This window comes from Haliaeetus albicilla, chromosome 26 (assembly GCF_947461875.1).
Source record: "Haliaeetus albicilla chromosome 26, bHalAlb1.1, whole genome shotgun sequence".
Classification (NCBI taxonomy): domain Eukaryota; kingdom Metazoa; phylum Chordata; class Aves; order Accipitriformes; family Accipitridae; genus Haliaeetus; species Haliaeetus albicilla.
Genome location: NC_091508.1, coordinates 3,293,092 through 3,311,480, shown reverse-complemented (window position 1 = coordinate 3,311,480; position 18,389 = coordinate 3,293,092). Strand labels below are relative to the sequence as shown.

Below are 18,389 nucleotides of genomic sequence, written 5' to 3'. Positions count from 1 at the left end.
TGCGGGTAGGCAGTGTCCTCCTCCAGATGGGATTCTCTGCAAAGAGGCTTCCAAAAGCAAGAAGGGCTATTTCAGTTCCTTCCTAGCAGGCTGTTTTGCAACCAACACCATTAACAGGAGAGAAGGGATAGATGCTTAAAGGAACAAGGATTAGAAGTGAATTTTGCAAGGTACCGAGCAGCTCATGAAGCACAGTGTGCCCTCGGATCCCTCTGCAGTTAATGGTAATCAGCATCATGGAGGAGCACTCAACACTCTTTAAGAGGGAGCTCTTGAGTGACTCTACATACTCCTGCCCTAAACCTAGCTGTACAAGGGGATCCCTGCAGAAATGGCAAAGCCTGATGAAGTCTAATGTTTCCAAAGGTGTGCTGAGCAGCTCCAGGGTAAGGGAGGAAAGCCTGTGCCTCAGTGACATCAATAATAAAAGGTCCCCAGCTTTAGGTGCCTGGTTTCTTTGTACTTTGCTGCTGATCCCTCTTTGCTCCCATGTATGATTTGACTTTTGCCTCTGCTTTCACCAGCACCCTGGCAGTTGGGGATGGGTGGCTGGAGCTCTGTTCAGCACTGCGTTCTGCACTGTCTCAGCTATTCTTAATTGATTTATCTTCCTTCATTTATAGCAGCTGGGCTGTTGCTGTCCTGCAGCACCTGCTCTCTGAATCGGGGTTTGTGTTACTGCATCTACTACTCAATAGTAAAATCGCAGTCTACAGCTTCTTTTCCAGATCCCCGAGGAAGGTTCTTTTCTCTGGTGGTCCAACAGACCCTGCAGGACACACATCTAACTTCTGACACGTGAATTCTTCGCTGGCTTTCATGGGATGGTGACATACATAAATGCAAATGTATCTCTTGGGCCAAGCAAGGGACCTTGGTACTTTTTGTGATAACCATCTAAAGGGCTTGAATATATGATGTGCATCCGCATGTTCAATATACGTTGTCTAGAAGATATGCTAAATCAATAAGGATCAGTGTGTTGCTTCTAGAGGAAGTGTCTATATTAGTTTAAGTTTCACAACCTCAGCAGAATATTTGTAATGTAATAAAATGTTCGGCCAAGGAAGTGGCACATCTCATTGCGAGTGTTTCCTAGATGGGGGAGGCTTTAATTAAACTGACATTTCTGATAACCAAGTCACTGAAGAGATGTCTGGGCTGCGATGTTAACAGAAGCCTCTGCTGGGTCACTCGGCGGGGGAGAGAGCCCGACTGCAGATAGCCACCAGCTGACATCTTACCCAGAGCCAAGCTCTGATACTTCTGCTCCTCTCCAGCAGCCCCCTGCATGGCAAAGACCCCCCCCCCAAGGGCGATCCTGCTTCTCAGGGAGGGGGGGGTCAGCGAAGTGACCGTAACCCGGGGCTCCTCCGCAGCCCTTCATCTGGGTGACCCCCAGCGCTCCGGAAAGCCTTGTCCTTTCCTGCCCGAAGAAAAATCTGGAGATTGGCTTTAAAGTCTGGGACCCGCGTGGTTTGGGACCCCAGGTTGTGCTTTTAGTGCCTGCGGGAACTTTTGGGGGCCGCTCAGCCGGGGGAGGGGGGGGGGGGCAAAGCCGGTGCCGGCCGGCAGCGCGCTAAGGGGCTGCAGCTGCTAATTAACGGCACCGCTAATGAATCCCTCCCCCTCCCTTCTATCCCCCCCCTTTCCTGCCAGACCCTGCCTTCCTCCCTGCCTCCTCCCGGGGCGCGCTCCCTCCCTCCCTCCCTCCCTCCTTCCTTCCCTCCCTCCTTCCTTCCCTCCTTCTTTCGCCCGCCCGCCTCGGGAGCGCGCAGTGCGGCGCGGCCGCGCCCGGGAGCGCGCAGTGCGGCGCGGCTGAGCCCCGGCTGCGGTGAGCCCCGGCGCTCCCGGAGCAGGTCAGCGGGGGTGTGTGTGTGGGGGGGGGGGTTAAGGGTGGTATGGGGGGGGTTACTGGGCTGTGGGTGGCCCCCGGGGTGGGGGGATGCTCGGGTCGGTCCGGCCGCGGCAGCCCCCGGGCACGGCTGGGGCTGGGGGGGGGATTGGTCCCTGCACCCTTATCGTGGGTTTGGGACCCCACTGCATGCGGGGTTTACCCCCCCGACCCCCTTATTTTTTTTCCCCCTCTCTGAGCCGGAGCTGCATGTGGAGGGAGCTTGGGTACCGGGCTCCGGCATGTGACGGGATTTTTGGTCTTACGTCATGACATCGTGTCTATGCGTGTGATAAAATCCTGATGTGGCAGTCTAGGGGGGGACAGGGGGCAGGAAGGGAAACGCAGCCCGGGTAGAGACCTTTGTGTGACAGGGCATGTTTCAGTTCCCAAGAGCTCCTGGGGAGGAAGGTTCGCTCTGCGGGGAGGCTGCACCCTCCTTCTTCCCTCTCGTGTTTGGGGGTGGATTCACGTTCCCCCTCTGAAACATCCTGGGCTGGCAAAATACATCCACCGGCCTCGTCGGCGAGGCCTCTTGGAAAACACCTGGGTTGCGATGCTGCGTTCGATGGAGCCAGGCCTCGCCGGAGAGCAGCGGTTAGTGACTGCCGTATTTTTAATCTGCATGCTCTGGCTGTGCCTGCAGAGCAGCTTGCTGCTATCGATCAGGCTTCTGGAGGTGGGGAAAGTGCTGAATCATTTGTACTCCTGGCTGTACGGGCGGTTCAGCTGTTCCCTATCTCCGGCAAATGCTCAGAAATGGGTTGCAGAGACTGAAGGAAACTCTGCTACGTGTGCGTGGCTGTGTCTGAGGTGGGAGTCCTGTGGGCCTGGAAGAGGTACTGTTTGGCTTGAGCACAGAGTGGTATCTTCTTCCATGGCCTTAGTGGCTCCTTGGAGGACAGGGCACAGGGAAGATGCATGCTTGCATCTTGCTGAGGCCTCTGGGCACGGTACTGTGGGGGGCTATGGGGGGTCGAGGGAGGTTCTCTCTAGTAAATCCTGTCCCTTCTAGAGCTGGGAAAGGCTTGTGAGGCTTGCTGCTTGGATAGGTTTTTCTTTTTCCTTTTGAATACTGTCTTTGAGATTCTTTTTCAAGGTCAGGTCCTTGGAATAGCATGTGGGCCATGGAGCACTTCTGAAAGTCAAAGGGGGATGTTTCTGTCTGCTTTTTGAGAGAGAGGCAGTGTAAAGGGGCAGGGGGACGTGTATATTGCAGAAAAACTGGAATACCGAAATGCAGACCAGACACCTGACTGTTTTAAGATGGATACTGTGGTGCTGCCAGTGTTTCTGGGGTGCTCCTATCAGATGCTGAGGACAAAAGCAAGAATCCAGTGACTTTTACTGAGATGCCGACTGCTTTATTGTTGGCTGTATTTCTGTAAAATGTCTACCCTTTGGCAGACAGCTAAATTGATCGTCAGCGTGACTGCTTTGTTTCCAGAAAACTTCTTTGCATGGCATACCTTGAAAGATAACTGGTCAAATTCAGCATCACATTCTTTCTATTTAACAGCTTCAGGCAGGGCCCTTGCTGACTTTCCTTTTTTTGTGTAGCTGTAATGCAAGTACAACATAAATAATGCATGGAGGTCTTCTCAGCTGACGGAGGATGGGCTCGAGTTGTTAAATTTGAAAATGGACTTTGTTTACAAGGGTTGAGACCTGGGGACTGGCTTTGTCTTGCTTGAGCTAGAGCTGTGTGGTAGTGCTGGCTACCGTAATAACAAAGCTCCAACATCATCTTCAGTGTCTCGCTGGGGGTTACTGCAGGCCGCAGTGTTTCCCGAGTTGTGTTGCCTTGGCTGTGGCTAGGGATCTGATTTAAACTAAGTCAGTCAATCCAATCATCTCTTCTCCCAGCTAATGATTAAATGGAAAATATCCCAAGCTCTCAAATGGTATTAATTCATAATGAATTATTTGCCTAGCTGTGATCTAATTGTCTTCATCTTCTTGGGTCTGGTATATAAAATCGATGCTGCTGCTGGCAAAGTGCCACTGCAAAGGCTTTCTGCAGTGCACAAGCGTCAAAGATGGTCAAATATCTTTAATAATAACAGCAAGAAATGAGGTTTCCTTCTTCATATCTGTGTCCCTGCCAGCTGTCTGAGAGCCTGCAAGGAGGCTACTCGCATGAGATCCCTGTGTGTAGGTCTTAGCATGGTTGTATCCCTCCTGTGAAGGAGGGCACTGAGAGTCTCATGGGTGAGCTGCGGGGTGCAGCCCATGCGTGGTGAGCAGGGAAGGTGTTGAGATCGGATGTGAATGGTAACATGTCAATATTGTGTGTCAGGGACTGAGTGGGAATAGAAATGAAAACCTGTAAATGCAGACCAAGGCAGCTGTTGGTGTTGCCTGCAATCATAAGGAAAGGAAGAATGGATGTGGACAGGAGGCAAAGGGACCTTTGTTGGTGCTCCGTTCAGGATGATGGGAAACGGTAAATAGGTGGCTTTTAAAGTAGTTTAACTTTTCACTGAAACGATTTTTACTTCCAATGCTCTGTTTCAGGCCTGGTTGGGTGACCTAGTGTCCTTGGGAGAAGGCTTGCTGGGTGAATTATTCATAGGTACCAAGTACCTTGCCAGGCTTGAATCTTCTACCCGTTCCTGTCATCTGTTTAACCCCATGTAGCAGAAATGTGGTAGTTATAGGGGTCCTCTAACAAAATACTGTCTGGATAAATGTCAGTGTTTTGAGAGATGGAGCCTACCTGGGCAGAGCGATGGCTTGTACAGGTTACTCAGAGCTTCAGAGTGCCTTGGCTCCATCTTGTTCTTGGTGTGCTCTGATAAGGAGGAGCCCACAAATAAAAGGTTTGCACCACTTGAGATTGTTTAAGAAATCTGGGGAAATTAAACAGCCAGATTCCCAGGACACTTCTGTGGTTCTGACGTTATCTGTGAGTCTTTGGCAGGAGTTGCTGAATTTCTTCCTTCTCCGTACAGAAGCAGCATGTGTGTGTTGACTTTTATGGGGTTTTAATTTAGTTGTCTGTGCAGCATCAGACTCTTGAATCTCATCAGCACTTAACCTTATATGTAGCTAAACCTGAATGGTAGGGCAGAGCTCCTTCATTTGTGCGGTTACAGGACTTCAGGGAGATGTGAAATCCCCTGGTTTCTGCACAGTTGCAAAGATCTGCTTGTTTAAGTGAAATAAGAATGCAGCTGAATTGTGAGGATTTAAATCCATTACAGTTGTTTACATTGAATGTCTCTGAGTCTTGTATAGAAAAACAGATTTTACCTGAATTTGAATAAAAGCAAAACCTGGGAGGAGACTTTTAAAAATCCAAGAAAGAAACCTAAACTCTGGTACTTCTCCTTTGAATCTTTATTGTTCCTTGGGTTTAGTTTGCCTTTATCAAAATACTCCCTTGTATCCTAAAACCGAGCAGGCAGCTGAAACCAAGGCTCGTATTCAGTTACAGTTTTTGAAAGGCTCTAGCAAATCTTGGCAGAGAGGTCTAGCTTGTCTCCCTGCCCTGTGGGTAACTCCTTTTGAAAATCATATTCTTATGTTGTTGGATGACTTCTGCTTCCCCCCCCCCGCTGAAGCAGGTCTTACCTTCATTCTTTTACCTTTGCTGTCCAGGATAATTGTTGCATAATTTTAGAGATCCAGTTGTTGTTATGCTAAATAATCCCCCTCGCCCCTTTTTTTTCTTTTTTTTTCAATCCAGATCTCAAAGAAACTGTGTTGTGTTTTGATGGATTAAAATAGAGGAGGATTTAGACCTCAGCCCTGCTTATAGGGATCACCATTCCTAGTTAATGAGATAGGAGGAGAAGGATTAACAACTGAACAAATAGAGATGGTTTTGCATGGCTAAACCAGGTAGAAGTTCCCAAGGATGCTATGCAGGGACAAGTCTTTGCCTTGCCTCTTTAGCTTCTCTCAGTTCAGAGTCCTTTGGATCTCATCCCATCCTCTTGCTGCTGGTGATAACCAGGTCCTATTATTCTCTCTGTAGGAATGCAGTTTGGAGAGAACAGCCCAAGGGCACAGGAGAGCAAAGCATCCTGCCCTGGCTGCAGGCAGAGCTGAACAAAAGACAGGGTACAGGTCTTGGGAACAGGGAATGGAGACTTTCCTTCAAAAAGCAGCATCTAGAAATCCTTTGCTAGCATCAGTCTGCCTCTGCTACTCAAACCTAAACTTAGGGCTGTTGGCTCCTGAGGCTGCCAGAGAAGCATCAGCACTGAAAAGAGAGTGCTTTGTCCAGTCAAGGGTCAAACTAGTGTGGTACTGAGCACCTTCCAGTCCCAGTGACTCCAGTGGAATCTGAAAGGGTTCAACAACTTCATATGTGAAGGCCTTTGCAGTCCGGGGTGGACCCATCTCCTGCCAGGCCCTGCTCCAATGGGCACTGCTGTTCCTTGTCCCAGGCAACAAATAATCTCATGTTCAAAGCATGATGTAGGTATAGCTGATAAATACCTAGCATGGGCTGTCCTAGATGCTGCTTTCCCACCTTTGGAAGCAAACATTGATCCTTACAGAAGGCTAGTTAAAGGGAGCATAACCCAGAGAGTTGGTGCAAGGTGAACCTGGAGGTTCATTTGAATTCCTGGCAGGTTTTCTACTGTTTTATGCCTCCTTGACGGTAGATTTTGCTATCTTCCAGCATAGGGACTGATGGGTTCCTACGGACTTTCTAAGTCACAGCAAGGATGATACTGTCTCACTGTCAGCCTACATACTATATGCCTCTTGAAATGCCCTGGCATAGATGGGCAGGGCTGGCAACTGCAGTGTGAGCTGTGAGGTGGATAGGACTCTCCTTGAATCTGCAGAAATTGTAGTGAAATCCCCTTTCTGCTACGAAATGTTTACTTTTCCTAGTTATCCCATTAACCTCAAGAAGCTCCAAGTTAAAAGAAAATGCAGTGCCTCTAAAATTGAGAACATCTAAGGCACTGACCTGTTGCTCATGTTTTTCATTTGTATTAAGTAGTCGCTCCTTGAGGACAAAAAGTGGCTTCTGTGTTCTAGGGGTTACTCAGAGATCAGTGCTCTTGAACAAGCATTCAGGCTCTCTGTTTAATTTGTTTGGTGTCCTGCATATGTTGGGTGCAAAAGTAGCACGTATGCTTCTGGCTTTTTAAAGATTTTTCATTCCATGTAAGACTCAGGGACGTGGTTTAGTGATGGACTTGGCAGCGTTAGGTTTACGGTTGGGCTTGATGGTCTCAAAGATCTTTTCCAACCTAAATAATTCTACCACTCTATGTATATTTACACTGAGGATGCAAACAAAACCACAGATGATGGCGTGAGCCTGAGAGAGCATCCCATCCCCAAATTTCAACAAGGGAAGATGCTTAAAGGATGGTTTACCTGGAGTTAGCCAGGAAGAATGAAAATCGCCACGGATCAGGGAATTAGAAGGAAATGAGTGTCCGTGGGTGGGAGAAAGACCCGACCTGAGCCGCCTCCGTCCCGTCCCGTCCCGTCGCGTCCCGCGGGGCGCCCCGGCCGCTCTCCAGGGTCCTGAACCGCCGCCGCGACGCCGCACCCCCGCCCCGGGGGAGGGAGGGATGGAGGGAGGGGGCTCTGCGGGCCCTCCGCCTCAGTCCCTGCTTTGTTGATCTCCCTGTTGCTCCTTCTGTCCTCGGTAAGGAGAAGGGGTAAGAAGCATGGGTTGAAATAAGAGGGTGCAAGGGCGGGGGGGAAATCCACACACCATCTCCAGCACAGCTGTCAAGCAGTAACATAGGTTACCCAGAGAGGCTGGGTGGTCTCCACCCTTGTTGGATGGCTGTTTTAAAGACCTATCTGGATAAAACCCTGAACAACCTGGTCTGGCCTCATAGCTGATCCTGCTTTCAGCTGATGGCTGAACTAGCTGACCTGCTGTGGTCCCTTCCAAACAGAATTGGTTTGTGATCCCATTACCTTAAGGGTTTTCACAGGCAGGAAGCAAAACAATCTACTTGCTCTCTGCATCACTTTTGAGAACCTTTTCTCATGTACAAAGATTGACTGCCCATCCTCATATCACTGTGAAGCAGCTTTTATTGGATATTCACAGCAGCTTTTATTGGATATTCACACAGCCTGGGGGCTAGGAGGGAGGGAAAGAAATTACAGCGCTCCCTTCTCACCCAACAAAGTGAAAAGGTGAAGACCAGCCCTGACTCTTGACTTGTTCCTGGAAGCTTTACACATAGTCTGCTCAGTTAATGAGGAGCTGCCTGTGCTTTGGTGTGCGAGTGGTGGTAAATGTCACTCTTCCTCAAGCAATTTAGATGATTAGTACTTGGAGCCAGCCTGCATCTTGTTCCACAGGCTCTTAACAGGTCCACAGTAGGGTATGGTACCACCAGCCACCTCGTGTTTAATTACACAGCCCTGTTTGTGATAGCTGTGAGAGTTACTAATATGCCTAACAGCACAGCATGGCTCTGCAGTTGATAAAGACACATCTGTATGCTGAGCTGTACCCTTATTGAGTTAAGAGCATAGAAAAAGCTCTCTTTCTTGCTGTCACTTAAATGGTGTCAGGATTCGTGAAATCTTGCTTTCAGATTCCTACCGGACCCAGCAACAAAGCCTGCTTGTTGCAAGCTCATTGGTTTCTGTTCGAATCCCTGTGACGTGTTCACAGATGTGTGCAGACAAGTGGGAGGGAGGGGGGAATGAGAGAACTGAGGCTTTGTAGCCATGCACATGTGACAGCATGCATGGGACCCCTGAAGCTCCTCTCGGGCAAGCCCTCCTTTCATGATACATCTGGCATGCCCCAGACCATGTTTTGGCACTGTCATTTTGAGCAGTCTGTCTGTAGTTGAATTGCAAGTCTTGCAAGCACGTCTGGGGACTTAAATCTTGGCTTATTTTTACTTCTCCCATTGCAAATTCAAAAGAGTGTAGCTAGGTAGGATTTGATGCCCTCTGCAGTGAAGCTATGTATATGAGCGTGCCCTGAGAACAACCTCTTGAAAACCATATCAAATCAACTTACTTAATAAATTGATAATCCTATTTCCTTCTTCCACTATATCTAGTAAATTTGGATTCTAATGTAAAATATCTTAAGACTGAACTTTCTGTGAAAACTAAGTGCTCCTTCCCTTATGCTCAGAGAAGCTGAAGTTAGGGTTAATTCATATATTCGTTAGTTTATACAAAATACATGGGCTGCACTTAGTAGAAGACAAATATGTGTACAATAGAGGTGTCCTTCAAAATATTATGTTGCATATCACAGCCTGACATCTCTTATTGACAGCTCTGGTATCCAGATGCCAAGGCCCACAGGGTTTTATTTTCCAGCAATATCAGCAGCTGAGTCCACGGCTATGTATTTTTGGTTGACCTCGTCTGAATTCTCCTGGCCATGGTGACAGCTGTGAGGCTAATCTGGCTTGAGCCCAATGTAGCGGGCTTCTCTCTAATGTTATATTTCATGGACTCTGGTTTCCTTGTCTGCCTTGCTACTCTAACCTTCCTCTCCAAATAGACCAACCTTTCTAGAGAGCCTTGGTTTTGGAATGGAGGTGGGACTGATTCCTGTGAGTGCCAGGAGATGAGCTGGGGAGCCTGTGATTTCTAAATGTTCCTGGCTGGCTTTTTACCCAGGAGATCACTGTGTTTGCTCAGCTGTAATGCTCCTTCCTTCCCCCCTAACTTGCTTTGCAAGACAAACAAATGTGAATGATGTTTATGTCCATAAAATGGCCCGGGTTCATGACGCGCGCTCTGTATGTTTAAAAGACAACTTTATCACAATTAAGAGAGGAGTTAGAGGCTTGTATAAGAATAAATACATCTCTGATTGCAGAGCTTGGATCAAGTGCTGCAGAAACAGGTTAGTTAAATTCAGTGGGGTGACTGGAATTGTCACTGCTGGGGAGGGATGGCACCTTCCTGGAACTTCATAAATGGGAAATTAATGCAGTGAGTCTCAGCACTTTCACTGGCATCCAGTTGTTCCCAAGCACCTCTTATCTTGGGAATTCACTTGTTGCTCTAGATGTTTCCTCCAGAGCAGATTTATAATGGCAGTTATATAATACACAATAGCATGGTCCTTTTGTGGAAATCAAAGTCACCGTAACTCTGTGAAGTAGGGTTGAGGTGATGGGGAAGGACAGGAATTCTTGGTTGAAGGGACTAGTCAAAGCAGGAGAGCCTGAGAATGAATTTTAAATAAGTGTATTGCCTCTTAGACTGAGCAAACATATAATTAACAATAAGATAACAGGGTGGCTCTACAAGGCAGCTAATTGCATTTTCAAATGTCAGCTTGTCAGCTCTTATTTAGTCTTCATTCAATCTGGGCTTTGCTAAGAACAGTGTCTGGTTTTAAATGGCATTTCCCTCTCCTGGCACCATGGAAGGATCGTTTCCTTCCTCGTCCTCAGAAATCTCTGCTAGCCCAGCTCCTGATTTGCTTCACCTTAGACGTGGTCTCACTTGCTAGAACATTATATTAGTCCATTGGGTTACATTTAAAAAGATTAAGTAAAGAAAGTCTTTGCAGGGCTAGAAAAAATAACACCACAAACAATAGGAGACTGTACTGCAGCTTGCAAGGGCTTGCAGTACATCAGCTGCCTGAGAAAGTCTTGCAGGCACTTTCTTCTTGCTGCAAGTGATAAGATATTATCACAATGTGTCATGTCTGTGCAGCTGCCCTGGGCTCCACACCCTAGTTGGCTAGCTGGATCTGGGTGCTATCGATGGAGATGGCTCCATAGGAACAGCCGTTATGTGTGCTTTATGAGGTAGGCTTCTGTTTGCTGACGTCAAGGTGGGAGCTGGCAAACGTGGACAACCAGAGATTCCCTGGATAGGAAGAAAATTGTGCCATATTTGTGACTTGCTGACTCTGCTGCTGGTAGATGGCTGAAAAGTTCTGTGCTCCACTGCTAGTCCTCCGATTAACAGCATGTGCTTTTAAAACTACATTAATTTAAGGTAAATGCTGATGAAGTATTTTGAGCTGCTTTGTCAGAGCACTGTCATGTACCAGGATTGAACCAGCCAGGCAGGAACCCTTTGGAGAAAACCCCCTCCAGCAGAATGAGTGGATAAGAAGGAAAGGAGAAACTCTGAAGTTCCCCGTAAGTTTTTGGTCTGTGGGTGCAGGATATCACCCCAGACATGAGGGTACATGAGCAGCCAAAACTCAGCTTCTGTGGAGAAGGCTGATGTGTGACCGCAGGCAGGAGTTAGGAAAGGAGCACGGGGACATTGCAGCTCCGCGATCCCTCCAGGGAGGGTGAGGGACCACCTTCCCAGCCCCTCGACAGCCTCCCCACACCAGGGAGCTAGCTTCGCCATGTTTCTAGTTTCCATCAGTGGAAGCGCTGTAAGAAACTGCACAGCAGGTTGCTGTCGTGGGAGGGTGTTTAACCCGCACTGACCAGCGTGGCCGTATCATGGGCAGAGATTAGCATCACCCTCCCATTCGAAGCAGACAGCACATACACGGTGTCGGCTCCGGCCACGTGTCGGAGCAGCATATAGTGAGCAGCAGCGTGTCACTTCCATTCAGTGTAGCCAGGGACGGTGGCCTCGCAGCTGACCAGCGAGTAACGCCAGCACCGGCCCCCCCCCGCGCCTGCCTTAGTCTGTGATAAGTAGGGAAATGGCACTAATGAACTTTTCAGTGTCTAATCCCTGACATGCTTAGGCAGGGGTGGTATGACTTGACTTAAGGATGGCTTTGGACTGCCTGCGGTGGCAGAGAGCATCCGTGGAGCTAATGCTACCTACTTAAGGCTTGGAGGATGGAAAGTGCTTTGCATTAATGTGTGTAGTCACACCGGGGGTGGCTTGTCGGGGACGAGGGCTGCCCTCCCTGCCCCGCAGCTGGCTGTGGGCGTACGAGAGCCGGGCTCCAGACACAGCCCGGCTGAGGGACGAGGTGGATCAACCAACAGGCAGGCGAGCAGCGAAACTTTCCTCTTAATCCCTCAAAAATCAGGCCTCCTCTGTGCACTGCTCCCCGCTTTACTGCAGTGACAAACAGCACGGCTGTGGAGCAGCACGACACGGGAGGGAAAGGGGTTGGTTATAAAGCACAAGTCCCAGCTCCACATTCAGACCTCCAGGAGAGACTTGAGCTGGCCTCTGGTGTTCTGGAAACCCTCGTAGCTGCTGGGCCTGAGCACGGAGGTCAGGGTCACTGGGTATTTGTGCCCCTTCCCAACCTCCCAGTCATCCCCAGCAGCGATGCCCTGTGAGACCCATCCTCTCCAGCTTGGTGTAGGGGAGGATTTTGCCTCGTGACTCCTGCCGATAGAGCAGTCCTGTGCAGAGGGATGGGGCTGCAGGGTGAGAGTGCTGAGCCAACCGCAGGCGCCTTGTTTAACCTTCTTGTGGTCGCAGTCTTGAAGATAAAAACAACTGAAGAGAGAACTTTTCAAAGTTTTTACTTTGCTTTCTCTGCATTTCAAGGCCCAGTTCCATCCTCTGTTTGTTACTGCAAGATTGTTCCCTAAAATGCAGCTAAAAAGTTATTGAAAATATTCTGTAGGACAAAACCAGAAGTCCTTATTCTAATTCCAGCTCTGCTACCAGAAGGCTGTGACCCTGCCTCAGTTTCCCCATAGGTAGATAAGGAAGACTGTCCATGTTGCGGGGACTGGTATGTGCTTTCTCCTCATGTCAAGAAAACTTGAGGCCCTGGGAGAGTGCCAAATATTTATTCTGTGGGCTGTTGAATGCATTAAATCACTGCCTTTGCCTCGTTCAAGTCAACATATGTCAATCAATTTGCAATAAATCCTGATTCTCAATCATAAGGAGCTCTTGCTAAATAAAATAGTGCAGGCAAACAGCAGGGATGCAGTACGTGCACAGCCATGGAAGTTACATGCCAGAAAGCAAAAAAATGCTTCTCTACAATGGAAATGCAGTCTCTGCCTGACGCTGCCTATTGTCCAGTAAAAAGGGGTTTGTTGAGCTGCGCTGGCGATGCTCCTCATATTGATTCTGAACAGATGCTGAGATGTGGGAAGGCAGATGGAGCCCCGCAGTGCAATTACCTCCCGCGATGGGGTGGGCAGCGTTGGCCACATGCCCCGTGGGGCTGGTGTGAGCGTTCGGGTTCAGCCCAGGCTGCGGCAAGGCTTTCCCCACGCGCCTGCGGTGGGAGAGGCTGCGGAGGGGGACATGCCTTAGAGAAAACACAGTCCTGGTCTCGGGCAAGTGAATCTGACACCTGACTCAAATCCTAATTGTCCCGGTGCCGAGGGACCCCGCGCCGCTCAGAGCGATGTGTGCCACCGTCTTTCTATTTCTGAATTACAATCTGTGACAAATCCATAGCTGCCTTCAGCATTGGGCTCTAGAGGGCAAAAGAAAGGCTTTTGGAGTTGGGTTGCCATCAGCGTGTGCTCGTGGCTAATTATAGCCCCGTGCTGGCAGCTGTGGCTCCCATGGAGGGAGGGAGGGAACAGCGGGGACCTGAACTCTCCTGGTATGACAGCATGGGCTTCATCCTGCTGCTCTGACCACATCCTTGGCATCTCTGTGCACATCTGGGCTGTGGCCAGTGCTCAAACCCCATTCTCGGGTGCCTTTTGGGTGCAAAGGACTCAGAGGGTCCTGCCCCGCAGCCAGGCATCTGGATGGGAGCTGGGGGGTGTATGTGGGATGTGGTCAGAGGTTTTGTGATGAGTTTCTAAGCTAGAGAAGATGGTTGAAATGAGAATACAGCTACAGCTGCAATCCTGGCAGCAGAGTGGCAATGATTCAAGAGCAAGTTAAAGATGCACTAAACTGTTTATTGGGACTTCTGGAGCATTTTTAGAATACAGCCTCAAGTGTTAATCAGGCAGATGAAAGGCATCTTTCCTCCTGGGGAGGAGCTGAGGCAGGAGAGGTGATTTGCCTTTAGACATGGATGCGAATTCCTGTTCGCACTATATTCCTACCCCTTCCTCCTACTTTGTTCTCACTCTGAGTTACGGCAGTCTGTAAGCTTGCAAGAGGAAGAGAAGTGATCCTGCATGACAGCAAAACATCCTGCTGTCTGTATGGGCAACAGCTTGTCTGAAGTCCTGCCTCCCCTCATAAACAAGGGCAGCAAACAGGACAGCAATACTCAGAAATCGCACCAAGTACAAATACTAGAAGAAACCAACTGCTTTTCTTTTGCAGTTTCCTTCGGGACAAAGGCAGAAGAGAAATATGGTTAGTTTATTTTGGCCAGAAACTTTGCAGAATTGTCAAACTCATTCTGTGTGACTGTGCAGGAGGTTTGCAGGGCTAATCAAGCAGAAGGCAGTGCTATGTTCACTCTTGCATGCTGCCATTTCAAGGAACAAGAAGTGCACCTTCTTTAATAAACAGCTTTATGCTAACTTAGAGTTGTTTCCTAGCTGCTGCCCTGGGTGTGTTTAGTCCCTGATAAAGCACCAAGCCTGAGCTGGAAGAGTTGCTCAGGATTTTCCCTGCCATCACTCCTGACTTGTGGGCCTCCACCCCATGAAAAAACTCATCCCCTCCCCAGCAGCTAATTATCCCTGAAACACGACCAGTTCTAAAAGCCTCTTCAGGCTTCTCTGGGGGGAAAGAAGAACTAGTGGACTTTTCTTGCTCAGTGTAAGCCTGTAAGCAATCAATGGGATTTCAAGGGTCCTGAAAAGAGAACATGGCTCATCTTCCCCGGGGAGCCTTTATTCATCCTCATTATTCCCTATCTCCCAGGCCTGCAGCTTGTGCTGTCCCCAACTTAAAGCAATAGAGATATTGGACTGAGTTAATCCCCAGTGACTTCATTCATCTTCAAGCAGGGATGAATTTTTGCTGGCAACCAGCCCTGCTCCTGACCACCTGCCACTGCTTTCTGTGGCATAACTGAGGCCATCACCTCCTGCCAGGCTTTGCTTCTCTTCCTCCGCACCTCTGTAATGCGCTGTCTGGGCTGTCCATCACTAAGCAGACAGCATCCACTATGATGGGAAATTTTTCAGACTGCAGTGCTGGCAGTGTCCTGCTGCTGTCTGGAGTCGTGCGGAGAGCAGATCTCTCAGGCTGCTTTTGTACTGTGAGGATGATGGTGCTAATGCGTGTTACGCATCAGTTTGTCTCATGGGAGTACGCTGTGTTGTAAAGGTCAGGATCAAGGGTTATAGCAAAGGTTTGGTAGGGCTCACTCTCTGGGGTCCTGGGGGCATCACTAGGAGATGCCACAGAGATACTGCAGCCCCATAGAGAGGTGCAGATAGAGCCAAACCCACTCTGCTCCTGCGCTGGGAAATGAAGAAGCTGTGGCCTCACCAGGCTGGGCACAATGGCAAGAGCAGACCTAGCAATTCAGGGCACCTGGCAAGATTTTGTGGCTCTGGGCGCTGTTAAGTCTGACGTTCTTGCAGGAGGACCAGTTCTGCAATGGAAAGCCCTTAAGGCAGTGTGAAACACAGAGATTCTGGGGCGAGCGGCAGGGCTGGCAGTGGGAACGTGCCGTTGTGGCCAGCCTTTTGCAGCAACTGCTGTTGCCTCCCCTCCAGACGTGGCTGATCTGCCCCATCCTCTACCTCTGCAGTGACAGAGCGGGCCGAGCCACCCGGGCAGCTGCTCGCCACGGTGGGAGCGATGCTGGTTTCCACAGCCATCTGCTCTGGTCACTGGTTTTCAAGCGTAGCCCTGCATCACGTTTTAGTCTCTTTGGTATCGTGATAGGTCAGCTGAAGATCTTCATTAGGCAATCTTTGCAGATTAAAAGTAATTCAGTTTTTAAACTCGGATCTCACTTATATCTCTTTAATGTTTATTCTTCAAGAGGCTGAATCATGTTTTAATTTCACCAGATAGCGGGAAGGCATTGCCTGAATGCAAGAGAAAACAGAGAGAAGTAACTAATCAATTGGTAGGAATGTGGCTTATGGTTTCAAATCCCAAGGCTTGGTCCTGCTCTCGTTGTCCCATTGCATTGGACCCCTTATCCTTCTCCCTTCCAGCCCCACTCTAATTTCTAGTGGTTTGAAATCTGTTTGTGCTTGCTGGCTTGCCTGTTGGGCATTACCCAGTCTCAATAATCCGGATCAGCAAGCCTGACTCTGTAATTATCTCAGCAGCTACTCTGGGTTAATGAGAAATACAGACAGCAGAGTTGAGCTGAAATCAGTTTGTGGTGGTGATGATGCCCTTTCATGGGGGAGAAAGGATTTGGAGGGGTTATGGAGATTGAGGTGTATTGCACTTGTGATTAAATTAGCTGTCACAAATAACCTTCTGATCAGTTATTTGAGGCTTAAAGTTATTAGAGCAGTAATTGCTACTAAAGGGTAGGTTTTGCAGCACTGTGGGGGGAGAACTGTGTGCTCTTGTTGGTGGAGATAAGAACATACCCCTTGGCATACAACATCCAGTGAGCATTAATACCAAATGCTTGGGAGACAGGAGCCAGGAAACAAGGGAGATGTTGCTATGTTAGCTCCAAAATATCAGGTCCTGGGTACATCCGAGCTGGGAGGAATGTGTGTCCTTGGAGGGCACCTTGGGAAGCAAGAGAATTGAAGTACTTGCTCAAAAAGGTGTTATCTGAACTGGCTCTGGGGCTTAGACCTCTCGGCACCAAAGTACCTCCTCCGCTGGAGGACAGCCAAGATCACAGAGACTTCTCTACTCGCACCCGTTTAATCAGGAAAATGGAAATAGCGTTTTAATAAGATGGTAATGAAGTGGTGGATCAGATTGGTCGATTCCTCATTTGAAACTACAAAGGGGAGCTTTGTTTTTTTCCTTGGGTTTATCACTTCTGTTCTTGCCTGATTAGTCATAATCTTCCCCTGTCCTTCACTGGGAAACTCCCTATTTTATTCTCTAGAAAAGTCTATCCTTAAGTTTGTGTACGATCCTCCAGGGAAATCAGGCCACCTATATTTCATTTAGTGACTTCAAACAATTAACCTAACAAAGATTCCTGTCTCTTTCCCCTCCTTCCCCCATCTGTTTCCTAATTACCAGTGGAACTGGGATACATATGCGGACTGTACCCATTTTTTAATTAAATCACCTCTCTTCAATGTTTTGTGGTTGGCTCTTTAAAAGCTGTCTCGCCACTGGGAAAATACTAAAACACAGGATGTACCACGAGGGCGAATGAGCCTGAAAAGGGTCTGAGATTCAGATTTGGAGGATTTTTTCACATCAGAGCTGGAATGCAGAATCACTTCAGTCCTTCTCATGGATCAGAAAGTATCGAGTCATCTGGAGGGGAAGGCTGAGTGACCCGGGACCCCAGCGGAGGTCTCGCCCCGCTGCTCAGCCTGGAGCAGCTCTGCGATAAGCTGTCTTTGGCCCAGGAAAGCATTTTTGGGAGGGGAGCAATCTCCTGTTTCTCTGTTCAAGACGGAAAAATCCCTGTGTCCCTCTGTCCTTGTACAGGCTGGCCTGCCTGCCCCATCCTGCTTCCTTCGGCAGGTGCCGTGGCCTGTGCCGTGACAGCGAGCTCCCCGATCCTGCAAGCGCAGTGCTGTGAAAGGCCCCGTGTGATGATGGTGGGGGGCAGTGCATCCATACTGGTGTTACTGGGAGGAGGAGAAGTGCCCTGCAATGAGGACTCGGGATCTGTATGGGAACTCATGCCCGCTTGGTGCAGGGTTTGCTGCAGCCTTTGGCTCTCGTTGCAAAGCTGCAAACGACCGTGCGCTCTCCGGCTCCAGGACCCCGCTGGCATCTTTGCTCCCTCCTCCTGCCCACCCTCTGCCCTTTTCCTCACCCTCTATTTTACCCTGCCTTGCCCCCCCCTCCCCGTCCTCTGAGTCATCTTGTCTGCACCATGGGGGACACGATGAGGAAAACCTGTTCACGTCTGACTACTCAGCCCACACCGCTGCTGGCGTGTGGGAACGAGCTGAGACGCGTCTGCCTGGGAGTCACCCCGCTTCTCGGCTGTACCCCGGTACCTCTGCACCCCAGCAGCCATCCCCATGGGGAGAGCGTTTCTTTCCTGGCAGCTACAGCCTGGTTGGCAGAAAGGCATTTAACTTAGAGCTGCAGTTAATTATATGCAGGGTAGGACAGTTCAGACTCTGCTGAAACCTGCTGGGAGGTAATTATCCTCTCCTTGGCTCTGAATGCCTTTGGTGTGCTGTGATGCTCCAGGAGTTAAACCCACAGCTGATGCTGCTGGGCGCTGCATCTCGGGCGTGAGCCTCGCAAGGCTCGGGGAAGGTCCCACCAGCGGCACCGGCAATGCAGTAAGTGATTCAGCAGAACGGTTGGAGCGAAGCGGGTTTGGGAGGAGGCAGCTGCTTTGCTCTGTTTGCTTGTGCTTCGTTGTGTTTGAGCCCTGCTCGTGCGTTGGTTAGACCGTTGTGGCGGTAGAGGATGGATGCGTCGCAGTCCGGTGGGGGTTTGGAGGGTGGGGGGAAGCCCACGCACCTCCCAGCACGCAGCAGCTCGAGGCAGGACACCTTGCACTGGGCGCAGAGTCTCAAGGATGGTTCGTGTTCGGGAGCAGGCGGGGTTTAAGAGACCTTTGGAGCCTGGTTCTGCAGCATACGTTGTGCTTTCTGCACTG

The 18,389-nt window shown here is 49.5% G+C and overlaps 1 protein-coding gene across 27 annotated transcripts in view; it reads left to right on the top strand.

The window, feature by feature from the left end:
* The first annotated feature begins 1,763 nt into the window (after positions 1 to 1,763).
* Positions 1,764 to 18,389, top strand: part of NFASC (neurofascin) — a 97,485-nt gene continuing 80,859 nt past the window's right edge. For 24 of the 27 annotated variants that reach the window (XR_011322243.1, XM_069770974.1, XM_069770990.1 and 21 more), the window contains exon 1: positions 1,764 to 1,859. The gene's annotated coding sequence lies outside the window, so the exon portion shown is untranslated. Of the gene's footprint in view, positions 1,860 to 2,228; positions 2,492 to 2,714; positions 2,734 to 17,924; positions 18,067 to 18,389 lie in introns of those variants that run through there. The other 3 variants (XM_069770963.1, XM_069770966.1, XM_069770964.1) reach the window with 3 other exon arrangements.